Source organism: Ruditapes philippinarum, unplaced genomic scaffold, assembly GCF_026571515.1.
Source record: "Ruditapes philippinarum isolate M1 unplaced genomic scaffold, ASM2657151v2 ctg6199_1_1_1_1, whole genome shotgun sequence".
Taxonomy (NCBI): Eukaryota; Metazoa; Mollusca; class Bivalvia; order Venerida; family Veneridae; genus Ruditapes; species Ruditapes philippinarum.
Genome location: NW_026855589.1, coordinates 19,368 through 32,695, shown reverse-complemented (window position 1 = coordinate 32,695; position 13,328 = coordinate 19,368). Strand labels below are relative to the sequence as shown.

Below are 13,328 nucleotides of genomic sequence, written 5' to 3'. Positions count from 1 at the left end.
TCTTTTTCTCTGCTCAGTGAAATACAAAACCAGTCTTTGATATAGATTAAGTTACCCAATTAAATTTAGATTCTTTTCATGCCTGATTTGTTAAAAGTTTTTTGGTTTTTTTTCTTTGTTGTTATTGGTTTTTTTTGTTTCTTTGTTGTTTTGTTTTGTATTTTTCTCGCATAGGTTATCATTTATGGGTCAAAGGTGAAAATGTTCTGTAATATTTATATGTATAGTAGGGTTACAAAATAAAATGATTTTGTTATTTATTTTAGTATTCATGATTTTCATTGTGTATTACTTTTAACTTTTTTTGTTCGGGTTAGTCATGGCATGTAAACCATTGTGCCCTTGGGTTGTATGCATAAAGATTTTTGTTAGATTAGTCCTCTATAATGACATGTATACTTTATAAAGCTTTTGATTGTTTGACCCTTTTAGAGCTGCACACCCCCATTATGAGTAAACGAGTTTTCAAAAAAATATTTCAGCAGAGGAAAAATGTAAAAGATAACTCAAAAATATTTATAAATTTTTTAAACTGTAAATGACTTTTCATGTAAAATATGAGGGAATATACTATTTTTATTTGTATTATTTTATTACTACCCAGTTTATAGCTCAGCCAGGACTATTTTTGACATATGTTTAGTTTCTGTTCATTATCTGACCAACAGTTGTACACATTCAACTCAAAGTTATTCCTCTTGAATGTTTGAAAATTTTTTAACTTTTGTAGAAATGTATGTATATGGTTGAAATCCCATGTTCAGGTATTATTAAACCAGAAAATACAAGTAAAGTTCCAATTTTTTTTTTGACAGAGATATCCTTCTTGAACTTAAAAAAAATCAGTTTCTGCTTAAACTTTTGTAGGAGTGTATGTCCGAGGACGACATTGCATGTGTTAGTATTTTACCAGAAAATACAAGTCAATTTCTAATTTAGTCATGGTGAGATGTTTTTTGACAGTTATCCCCCTTGAACTAGGAAAAGATTTAAAAATTCATTTAAAAAAAATTTCTAATCATTATCTCGGCTAACACTGAATAGTTTCATGGCCTTGAACTTTATATAAAAATGGTTTGTGTTAACATTGAATAGTTTAAAGGCCTTGAACTTAGAATGAAAAAATGGTTTCTGCAAACAAATTTGGAGCTGAATATTATTTTAACATTTGAAATTTTGGCTGCATGTGGGGGGCATTTGTGGGGTTACGACACATTTCTAGTTTATTAATTTATTGTCTTATTATTGTCACTTTTAAGAAATCGGTAAATTCTTGTTAGGTATCAAGGAAAGCTGGTTAGGTGGACTGATCACCAAGATAATGATCAAAAAAGTGTTACAGTTGGCATACAACCTGAACAAACGAACAAACAATCTTTATTTCAGGGCATTTGTGTTGAATCAAAATATCTTTAGTTATTTTGTATAAGGCTTTGAAAACTTGATATTTATGCAATATTAATAGTGATTAAGGATAATTATATTCATTTCAAACCACTTTCCCCTCACCTCTGTTGGTTTGAATCCCACAAGTTAAAGGTTTTTGGTTGTACTATAATGGTTATACTTGAAATAATGCACCAAAGCGCCTCCACCACTAATTTTTTGTTGCATATCTGACTGGTGTTTCCGTTAGTTTTACCCATGCTTGAAATTTCATCTGGCATGGGGGTGCCAGATGAGTTGTGTGCTATACAATGGCATGCTTAGGATGATGTAATTTCGCAGTTATGAAAGAAGTTGTAATTTCAAACGTTGTTGTGAGAAAATACTTATGGGTGTAATGACATACATTTCCATGGTAAATTGTTTTACTAAGGTAAAAAATTTAAAAAATGATTTGATATGGAAGAATATGCAAGAAAAAATGTCTGAGACATTTGTTGTTAGGATCGGGATATCCTTTCCAAGGGGACCACCCACTGGGCAGAAACGAGGCTTGCCAATAATATTGATTTGGAATTTCTCCATAAAAACATTGCCATGCATGCGTGACTTAAAACCCGAACAAATAATAATTTTTCTTTACTTGAAGTCTTTAAAAAGTTGTTACTTGCTTCATTTATAATATAATTATGTATATTTTAGCAATTTTTAATATATTTTTTCTTAAAGTAAAAGTAAGACATTTTAAACATTTGCATCTGAGGCTTTTGAAAATAATGTTTGATCATGTTAAGGTATTACAAACTGGCTTTCTAATGATATCACTCAATTTATTAGAGACTATGTCCATACTGGTATATTGCTTATGTTTAATATATTGGAAGCATTTAAGTCCGTGGCTGAGTGGTTACGGTCATGACCAAAAAATCATACTGCTTGCTTCTCGCTGCTGTAGTTCAGGTCACGCAAGTGTCATTGGATTATACATGTCAAATAGCTATCCAGCTAGCTTACGGAACATTGGTTGTTCTTGCTAAGGTGCAATGAAAAACCCTACCCAGAAAAAATAAAAAATTCTTTAACTGGTATCCATTTCATGATTTGTAGCATTTAACTTACAGACAGGCATCCAGTAGTGGCATTTAATTCCTAGACTGGTATACATTTGTAGAATTTAATTTATAGACTGGCAACCAGTGGTAGCATTTATTTTCATAGACAGGAATTCATTTGTAGCATTAAACTCCTGAACTGGCTCCCAGATGCGGCATTTAATTGATAGGTATTATAATTGATTCATATACTTGCATATGGTGGTAGAATTTATTTCCATAGACATGCATTTCAATGGTAGCATTTAATTCATACACTAGCATTCAGTGATAGCATTTGATTTCATCCACTGACATCCAGTGATAACATTTAATTTCATCCACTGACAACATTTAATTTCATCCACTGACATCCAGTGATAACATTTAATTTCATCCACTGACATCCAGTGATAACATTTAATTTCATCCACTGACATCCAGTGATAACATTTAATTTCATCCACTGACATCCAGTGATAACATTTAATTTCATAGACTGACATCCAGTGGTGGCAATTAATTTATAGACTAGCATACAGTGGTAGCATTTAATTCATATAATGTGATTTAGTGGTGGAACTTGATCTATAGACTGGTACTTTAGATTGATACTTCGTTGGTAGAATCATTTGATTCATAGACAGGTGTGCAATGGAGCTTGGATATAAAATGACACTGTAAAGGTTTTCTCTTATATTTGGCAAGTTGAGGAAGAATTTGGGTGCCCATTTGTTCATTGTCTTTGGTAGAGTGTCATCCAAGTAGAACCACTAACCTACTGTAAGCTAGCTTCCCTATGTGAAAGAGCCAAATGTCCCTATCAAACCCACAGCCGTGAGGGCAACTGAATTTAAGTCAGTGACCAAAACCACCAGGCCGTGTAACATCCAGTTACTAGCATTTTATTCATAGATGGATATCCAATGCTTTCATTTTATTCAGACTACCATCAAATTAGTATACTGGCATCAATTGAAGTATTCAATTTATACCGATGTCCACTTTATTTCAGAGACAAGTGATCGGGTGGTAGTATTAATTAATTAATTCATCAATGGCTGGTATTCAGTTGTCAGGCAGCATTTGATATTGTAGACCATTGTCCGCAGGTAACATATAAGACGGATGGGTATCTATGTTAGTATTTGACTCAGTTTACCAACATTCTAAGACTGGTATCCAATTGTAGTTTTCTTTTTATTTCATGATTCAATGGCATCATGACTTGTATTCAATGCAGGCATTTATAAATTCAGACTGGTAGCCTACTTGTATTCAATCCTAGCATTTATAAATTTAGATTGGTAGCTGACTCGTATTCAATGCTAGCATTTATAAATTTAGACTGGTAGCTGACTTGCATTTATAAATTTAGACTGGTAGTTAACTTGTATACAATGCTAGCATTTATAAATTTAGACTGGTAGCTGACTTGCATTTATAAATTTAGACTGGTAGCTGACTTGCATTTATAAATTTAGACTGGTAGTTAACTTGTATACAATGCTAGCATTTATAAATTTAGACTGGTAGCTGACTTGCATTTATAATTTTGACTGGTAGCCGACTTGTATTCAATGCTAGCATTTATAAATTTAGATTGGTAGCTGACTCGTATTCAATGCAAGCATTTATAAATTTTAGAATGGTAGCTGACCCGTATTCAGTTGACTTGTATTCATTGCAAGCATTTATAAATTCAGACTGGTAGTTGACTCGTATTCAATGCTAGCATTTATAAATTTAGACTGGTAGTTGACTTGTATTCAAAGCTAGCATTTATAAATTCCGACTTGTAGTTGACATGTACCCAAAGCTAGCATTTATAAATTTAGTCTGGCGGTCCAATAATACTGGTATTAGACTGGTATTTATTCTTATTGTAACTAGAAATGTGTCATCATGCCACGGATGCCCCCGCATGCAGCCAAAATTTCAGATGGTGCATTAATTAATTTTTTCATTTTAAGTTCAAAAGCCCTTAAAACTTTTCAATGTTAACAAAAACCATTTTCATACAATGTTCAAGGCACTGAAATTATTCAGTCTTAACCTTTTAAAAATAGCATATTGCATATTTGTAGCCAAAATAATGACTAAAAGTATGAGTGCTGAAACTGAAAGTTTAAAAATTTTTCCAACATTCAGGAAAGATAAGTTTGTCTAAAATCATTGAACCACGACCAAATTCAAACTTAAACTGCCTATTCCTAAGATGTATCTATATTATTTTCAAAGTGAAAGGGACATAACTCTGCCAAACCATGACCAAATTCCAACTTGACCTGCCCATTCCTTTGACATATCCATATGTCAAATTTAAGTTGAATATGTAACACTGTTGTGTAGATAATGAACAGAAACTGTAAATTTCATATTATTTTCAAAGTGAAAGGGGCATTACTCTGCCCAAAATCAATGAACCATGACCAAATTCAAACTTGACCTGGGCATTCCAAAAACATATCCATAATTATGTCAAATTTGAGTTGAATGTGTTGTACCATTGGGGAGATAATAAACGGAAACTGAAAATTTCATATTACTTTCAAAGTGAAAGGGGCATAACTCTGTGCCAAAGATCATTGAACCATGACCAAATTCGAACTTGGCCTGCGCATTCCTTTGACGCATCCATATGTAAAGTTTGAGTTGAATGTGTTGTACCTTTGGTGAGATAATGAACGGAAACTGAAAATTTCATATTATTTTCAAAGTAAAAGGGGCATAACTCTGCCAAAAGTCATCCAACCATGACCAAATTCGAACTTGACCTGTATTTTCTCACGACATATCCATATGTCAAGTTTGAGTTGAATGTGTAGTACCGTTGGGGAGATAATGAACGGAATCTGAAATTTCATATTATTTTCAAAGTAAAAGGGGCATAACTCTGCCAAAAATCATCGAACCATGACCAAATTCGAACTTGACCTGTATTTTCTCATGACATATCCATATGTCAAATTTGAGTTGAATGTGTGCAACCGTTATTAAGATAATGAACGGAAACTGATGATGACGGAATGACAGAAGGACGGAACAGGGTAACACTATATGCCCCGGCCATTACATGGCGGGGGCATAAAAATGCTGAAACTTTTAAGAAAAACAACACAGTCTGTTGTTACAACAATTAAGTTTAATACAGAATTATTGCAAATTTTACATACAACTTTTATATATTAAAAGTAATTTACAGTAAGAGCCCTACTTAATTATATATCCACAAGAAAAAAAATCATGAGTATTTAAAAATGACATAAAAATGTGATTCTCAAAAAAGATTTTTTTTTCTCAACTTCTGTCTTAAAATTTTACAAAATATGGACTCAAAATGTTCCGGAAAAAATATAAGAATGACAATGAATGATAAGAAAAATGTAAAAATGAATGATTACGAAAAATGTAAAAAAATAATAACCGGTATGAACTTTGTCTTATTATCTTGTTTTGTGAGGTAAGATCAGATATTTTTTATATCAAATTGATTTCCAAGAAAAGATTAAAATTATGTCTACAAAACTAATACTAGTGGAAATAAACACACACAAAATGTTCCCTGATAAATAGATATAAAATTCCACATAACAGTTTCTATGGCTACAGAAAAGATAATTTTTGCAGTCCATTTTTAAAAACAAAAATCACTGTTTGTTTTTTTATCTGTTTCATGAGATTCTTCAATTGTGGTAAGCAAAGTTAGTCGTTTTCCATGAATTCTTCAGTTTAAGGTTGGCTTTGTTTAGTTTGTCCATTCTTCTGTGCAATGAAATAAAAAGGAAGGAAGATTTGCCGTGCATTGTGGTTATATCTATGTAACTGGAGAATATATGATGAGATATTGAGGGATATTTTACTTCTTCTTCTTTCCGCCAGCGCGTTTCACTGCCTTCTTGGCACCACCTTTCGCCGCTTTCTTAGTTGCACCTGTAACAAAAAAATTATCAGATAATAATAACATTAAAAATTATCAGATGATAATAACATTAAAAATTATCAAATGGATTCTTTTAATCTGGAACAATAATTGTTTTCCCTTATATGTAAAATTTCAAAATATTTACTATCTTAATAATTGTTTTCCCTTATATGTAAAATTTCAAAATATTTACTATCTTAATAGCAAATCTCAGTCTGCAATCAGGTCATAAGTCATGCTTAAATAAAATGTGTTTCCACCAACAAGTTAAAGCAGCATGCCTCCAGATTTATGCTAATTATTATGAAAATTTCGAAAAAGTATTCAAAAGTAACATATTTGTGAAGAGAACAAAGAAATAAATTTTCACATTGCAAACAGCACTAAGAGCTCATTTAAATTACCAAAAATGAGGTCAAATTATGCAAATTTAGGATTTACTGCATTCGTAAAGTGGTAGAAATATAGTAAAAATTACTGCAAAATCGATCATAAATTGCACATCGCATGGAAGTTATAACTTTTATCTCAAATATTTTACTTTTCTTAAAATCTCGATATGTTTTTCACAACATCTGGAGGCATGCAGCTTTAAGTCCACTTTTTAAAACTTTACAAAAATTAGTATACTGCTTATTATACTACCTTGATATTAATTATAAAAATATACATAATTACATATATTATTTACATTGCTGACTATCACATTACAGAAATAGCTTGTTTTTTGTATATTATTTATGCACAAGTATGCTTGAAACCAAAATATTTCAAGAAAATCAAACTTTAGAAAAAAAAGTACTGAGATATTAAGAAAAAAAGAGATAAAAGCAAAGATTTCCATGCTATGTGTGATTTATGACCAATTTAACAGTATTTGTCACCATAATTCTACTGCATTACTGACTCATTTTGGTAATTTACAATTGGGTTGTTAGTGCAGTTTTCAACGTGAAAATTATTTTCTTTGCTCACTTTACAATATTTTACTTTTTTTATACATTTTCAAAACTTTCATGAAAAATTGCATGATTCTGGAGGTGATACAAGTTTATACATGATCACAAGTTTAAAATCTGATTTACATCTGTAGTGCCTATTGTCAAACCTGGAGACAAAGGCCACCAGCATTAAGTACAGTCCAACCCTGATTAGTTGATAGGAGCTTAATGATAAGTGGTTATCAAGTATCTTAATAAGTTGTCAAGATGCTGGTGTTGTTTTTTTGTTGGTTTTTTCATTTTATGAGACAGGTTATGGCTTCATTTCAATACTGATTTAAAATGAAAAATTAAGATAATTACCCTTAGGTCTGCCACGTCCTTTGGTAGCCTTTGCTGAAAGTAGATAATTCAAATTACAGGTACATCAAAACAAAAAAGAAGACATAATAGCAAACAGATTAAACACAATGTTTATTCATAATCATATTTAAATGACTTATGATAATTTGCACATCTTTTTCATCATTGAAAATCTTTTGTCCTATTACCCCATTTAACACTTTCACTAACATGTGTCCAATTTTATTGACTGTCCTGGACAGGGCTTCCATTAGGTTTCAAAATTTGGAAGTCAGAGACTGCAAATTGTCTGACATATGGAATTCACATTTTATAGGTAAAGAAGAAAAGGCATTATATTTTGGATGTCACAAGCCAAAATCATTGAGGAAATGACTCCCAAACTTCCACTAATGGAAGTCCTGCTTGGAGATAGAATTTCTTTCTTTACCTTGTTGTTTTGGCTCATTTCTAAATAATTGCAAATTGGTATTTATTCATTATAATATATATAAATCGTATGACACATTGACAATATACGTTATTGATAGATTCCCTGTCAGATCCTGACTTGCATATTGTCAGGGATGTGTATATTTCCAGAATCCTGATAATATATATATTATATTGTGCATAGTTAAATAGGCTTTGTTAAACATAGAGTAAAACACATTCCATTCTGCTCACCATAAAGATTAAATCAAAACCGTAAATACTGTCTCATTAGCCTATTTATTTTTCAGCATCATTTAAGGACTGTAGAAATATGCATACTTACGTTTTTCGGCTTTAGGGGTAGTTGCCTTTTTGGGACTTGCCTTCTTTGAAGCTGCCATTTTAAATTTTTCTGAAATCGATAAAAGATAATATAATAAAAAAAATGCTTTGATTAAACTTGGTCCATCCAATGAAATAATACTTGCAGAATTTTAAGTAAACTATTTTTTGCAATCAATAATTTCACGCCTATAACATGTTAATTGATCATTCTTATATATCATAATTATTATTTGACTCGACTTTTTTTTTCATTTATATACTGTATACACTTGAATTAATTATTTTAAACTGGTATAACAATTCGTTTTACAGGTTAATGACATCGGGAGAAAAATCTAAAAATGTATACATATGGATGTCTCTGCAGTTTTTCATAAATTATATTGCATTAAATTGCGCCGAGATAACATCTCATAAAACAAAGAAGCAATATTTGTATATATTTGTGGACATCGTTGATGTCAACCAAGAGTTTCCTCATCATTACTAGAGTTCCATATTTATTAATTACTAAGACACGTCTGCAAATCGGCGCTATTACGTTTGACAAGAACCGAATAATTCCTATTCCGTAATCAATTTTGACCGCCGAAAATAATTTTTATCTCGATTTTCGCATGGTCATTTCCAATTGCATATGATATAGGACGATTAAGTACAGAATACTTGCTATATTTCACCTGAAAACTAGTGCCAGATGAGCCAGGTTAGCCTGCAAAAAAATTCTATCGTAAGTGGTTCATCGACACAAAACAACAAAAATGGCGGACAAATTTACTTAAGCAGTATTGAAGCGCTCCGAGGGTCATTAAGCCGACTTCAAATGCGGCTTTTTTGATAAAATTGTATTAAACACTTTGAAAAAACGTGTTAATACAATTTAGTTTATGATTACATTACTAAATAAATGCATGTCAAAATAAAATTAATGTTACCAGATGCGAAATTGAATTTTCTATGTTTCCTCTTGGATCAAACGCTCCGCAAAGTGACGCTAACTTCAAAGGCGGTTAACAAACAAAGCACTGCCGCTTACAGTAAGAACCAATCACCGCAATGCTATCGGTTCCCATGATGCATCTAGCCAATCAAATCAATCGAAACATCGCGTGAGAAACGCGATGACCTGAGTAACCTGTTATTTCGAGCGTTTTCATTGGACGCGCATAAATTAGCGGCCAAAAATAGCAATATTTGTTTGTGTATACATGCGGATACTTGCGAACATAAACAAAGCTGACCTTGATAGTAACGATTATAGTAAATCGCGCGCATTTCGAAAAGAAATGAATGATTTGAATTTTTTTAAATATTGGTAACATTTTAAAGATGAGAAAGAACGCTTTTCTGACACAGCTGTATCTTTGTTAGGAGTATGCGCGCATAAGTAAACAGTTAAAATAATATATCTAAATATATAATAATTATGTTTGATTTTTTTAAATACACACAATGGCTTAATTAAATTACAATTAATTAAGCCGTGGTTACACATAATAACAATTTCCAAAAAAGTGTATAACAATAAATTCTAGCAACATTAGCAAATATAAAACTATACCTACACTAGCAGACTTACATAGATATGATATTGTAGCTATATAATTTTGTATGTATACTAATTAATCTTAAAATTAACAAATATATTCGATATGTAACAAAAACATATAATATTAATAAATACCATGCTAAATACAAGTAGACAAAGATTTATAATCAATTTGACTGAAAAAATTATACTTTATTATTTCATTCGTGCAACAGTGGTTCATATAAACGAAATCACGGCTTTATAGTTGATTAATTTAAACTAAGATATATATTACTCATTTTTAATACGAAATTACTGCATATATAGATATATGTGTATAAACTATAATGTATTCCACAGAACTCTGTTTCTGCCCTAGCTGTATCACACAGTATGGGATCGCCTATTATAGAAAAAGCTATGCTATTACGATAATAATATTATATTTTAGCTACTAGTAAAATGATTATCTCTAATTTATGTGAGATTTGTTATAGGAACTCCACTGAGGCCCCTAAAGCTAAAAATACATAACATTTGAATTTTTTACATTGATCAAGTTGGACGCAGAAAGATATAGAAATAAAGAATTATACTCAGAAATAAATCGATGATTGTTATATTTTAGTGCTATTTCCAGCCCGTGAAAAGCGTTGCAACGCTTTTCAATTTGGGTATTTTTTTCACAATTAGAATAATTATTCTGGATAAGCGGAGTCACGGACCTGAAATTTTGCCGACAACTTATTGGTATATAGACCTACATCAAAGGGAACATTAATTTCGAGGGATTATTTTCGGTCACGTCATGTAAAAAACATCTTGAGAGTCTCTTTTAAGCACTAAATCAGCATAAATTCGAGAGGAAAAATAAAAAAAACGTCATGTTTCGTTAAGCAAGTGCCTTAAAAAGATTGATGATGATAAAAATGATAATAATGATAATAATAAATATTGTTATAAAATGTTGACTGCTGAAGCATTTATCGTATTTTCAGTGTCCTCTCTCAAAGCACTGCGTTAATTGTTCAATTAAGTATTCAATAATAAATAAATAAAAATAGTAAACGACTAAGCGCAAATATAGTAATTGCATTTGTATTGTCAAAAAAAAAAAAAAAAAAAAAAAAAAACGATTATCAACACTGCTTTCTGAATTATCACTCAACTAAAATAATTAAAGCTTAATTATACCCAGCCCCGTGTTCACTAACAATTAAAGATCTGGATCAAATATGATCTTGATTTTATTTTCATTGAATTGATCGTATATTCCCCTAAAACTAAATGGTACATAAAATGTTTTTAAAAATGGTGATTTTTCACAGAAACAAGCCTATTTAGAGATGATATCAACAAATAACAACACATACATGTATACAAAAATAATTGGATTCAATTTTAGGATCAGGATCAATTTTTGAATCAACTGTAAAATGCTTGTTAACTAACAATAAATTTCTTTTGAAATTTTCAAAAATATGCTATTTTAAGTCCAATTCTATCAAGTTAATTTTGAAGTATAAACAATGAAGTTTATTTTGGTTTTTAAATTTCATCCTGATCCTTAAATCTTAGTGAACATGGGAACAAGGTGAACACGGTTACCTGAGAGAGTGGTGTAATTCCGTGGTGCCAAAATCGTGGATTTTTTATCGTCTCTTTTCATTGTAGTTGAAGTCGCAGAAGCACTTGGTCGCAACAGCATGACACTTCCTGCTGACAGCTCACTACCATCTGCAGTTGGCCTGGATGTCACTGGAAATTTATCTACAGTCAGTCTGATGATAGATCTCTTAGGCTCAGTATCTACATGACAAGAGTTGTCAAACTTCAAGCCTTTATTCCATGGTGAGTGCCCTTGCTTGAACCAAAATAATTTCTTCTTTCGGTCGCCTCGCATGATTGTACAGCAGTTGTGTATAATATGAAGGGAAGTTGCTCTTTAATAAAGAGTCAGGAGCTGGGTCCATATATATACAGTAAATGGAATTTCATCACAGGTGGCTGTCAAGAACCACCCAAAGGGACCCAGACTTTGGCATTCCTGGGTGATAATTAGTACCTAGCATCTGTGCATTGCACCACATTGACTGAGCGGCCACCTGGGGAGGTGATTATTAGGCAGTGGCACTTTTCTGCTGGACATATATATTTTGAACCAGATGGCTTATGATAATTAATGAAACATTTTAAAGGTAAATTGCACGCCTTTCAAGAAATAACCGGTTTGACAAAATGAAAAATTACAAAAATTATGTCATGCAGTTATATTATTATATATGTAATATGTACATGTATTTGGTCTAATGAAAATATATATAAAAAAAATATTTATGATAGTTTTAGTTGGATCTTTAAGTAATATTTGAATCACTGATGGTATTGCTTTTTATATGATAAAAAATCATCCAAGTAATAAAAAAGTTATAGCAATTTGAGTTTTAGAGTACTTTTAATTTTGATAAGCTTTGGTCTGGCTTCAAGGCTGAATGGTACCTATGGTACAGTCATCACCATATGTGATTAAGACTTGGAACTTTCCAAAATTATAAGAGATTGTATAGGAATGATGTATACCAAATTTCATTAAGATCAGATGAACATTTTTAGTGAATAGAAATCAGTCCATAGTAATTTGCCTTTCGTTCACAATAAGGAAGTAAATCAGCACAAAAGAGTGCCTGTGTTTAATGCCAGATATAAAATGAATAATTCATTAAAAGAGATAGATAAAAGGACATTTTTTGACAATTCAATTCAAAAAGTTGATAAATGCCAATTTTGATCCAGTTTTTACGTGAATAAGTATTATTTTAGTGTTTTTTTACATGACAGAAGTCAAATGGTTCCGGCCGATTACTGAGAACTGTCAGACTGATGTATTTTGAACTGAAATGCTGTGAAAAAACGCCGCATGACCAGTTTGCTATAGCTGGAATTATTTATCTTGGACGATACTGTAAGCATAAGTGGCTTTTTTGATTTGAGTGGAGAGTTAGTAAAATTGCCTCAGGGTTTAATGTTTATATAGAACATATAGTGAAATTAATCCTAATCTGAGGCCAGCAGAATATAATTAATTAACTAGTGATATTGCTTTAAAGTCAGTAAACAGACTCTCAGATTACTATGCAATTTCTTCTTACATAAGCAATCCTTAAGGACTATGATCCCGTAACTCATTTTTTTATGGTTTTAAATCATAAATATGATGCTCAATGAAGATTTATCAATATTGTTAGTTCAAAGAAGCATTATTTGTTAAGATATTACCGAATTAAACATTTTATGTAAATAAAGGGAGGTAATTAGAAAAATATTTTCGATAA

General features: G+C 31.2%; 1 long non-coding RNA gene across 1 annotated transcript; it reads right to left on the bottom strand.

The window, feature by feature from the left end:
• Positions 1–5,602: 5,602 nt before the first annotated feature.
• Positions 5,603–9,545, bottom strand: LOC132743814 (uncharacterized). Its single transcript, XR_009627623.1, has 4 exons — positions 9,401–9,545; positions 8,464–8,532; positions 7,707–7,739; positions 5,603–6,410 (listed from the first exon to the last, which is right to left on the bottom strand). It is a non-coding gene; the product is annotated as an uncharacterized LOC132743814 (long non-coding RNA).
• Between the last annotated feature and the right edge of the window lie 3,783 nt (positions 9,546–13,328).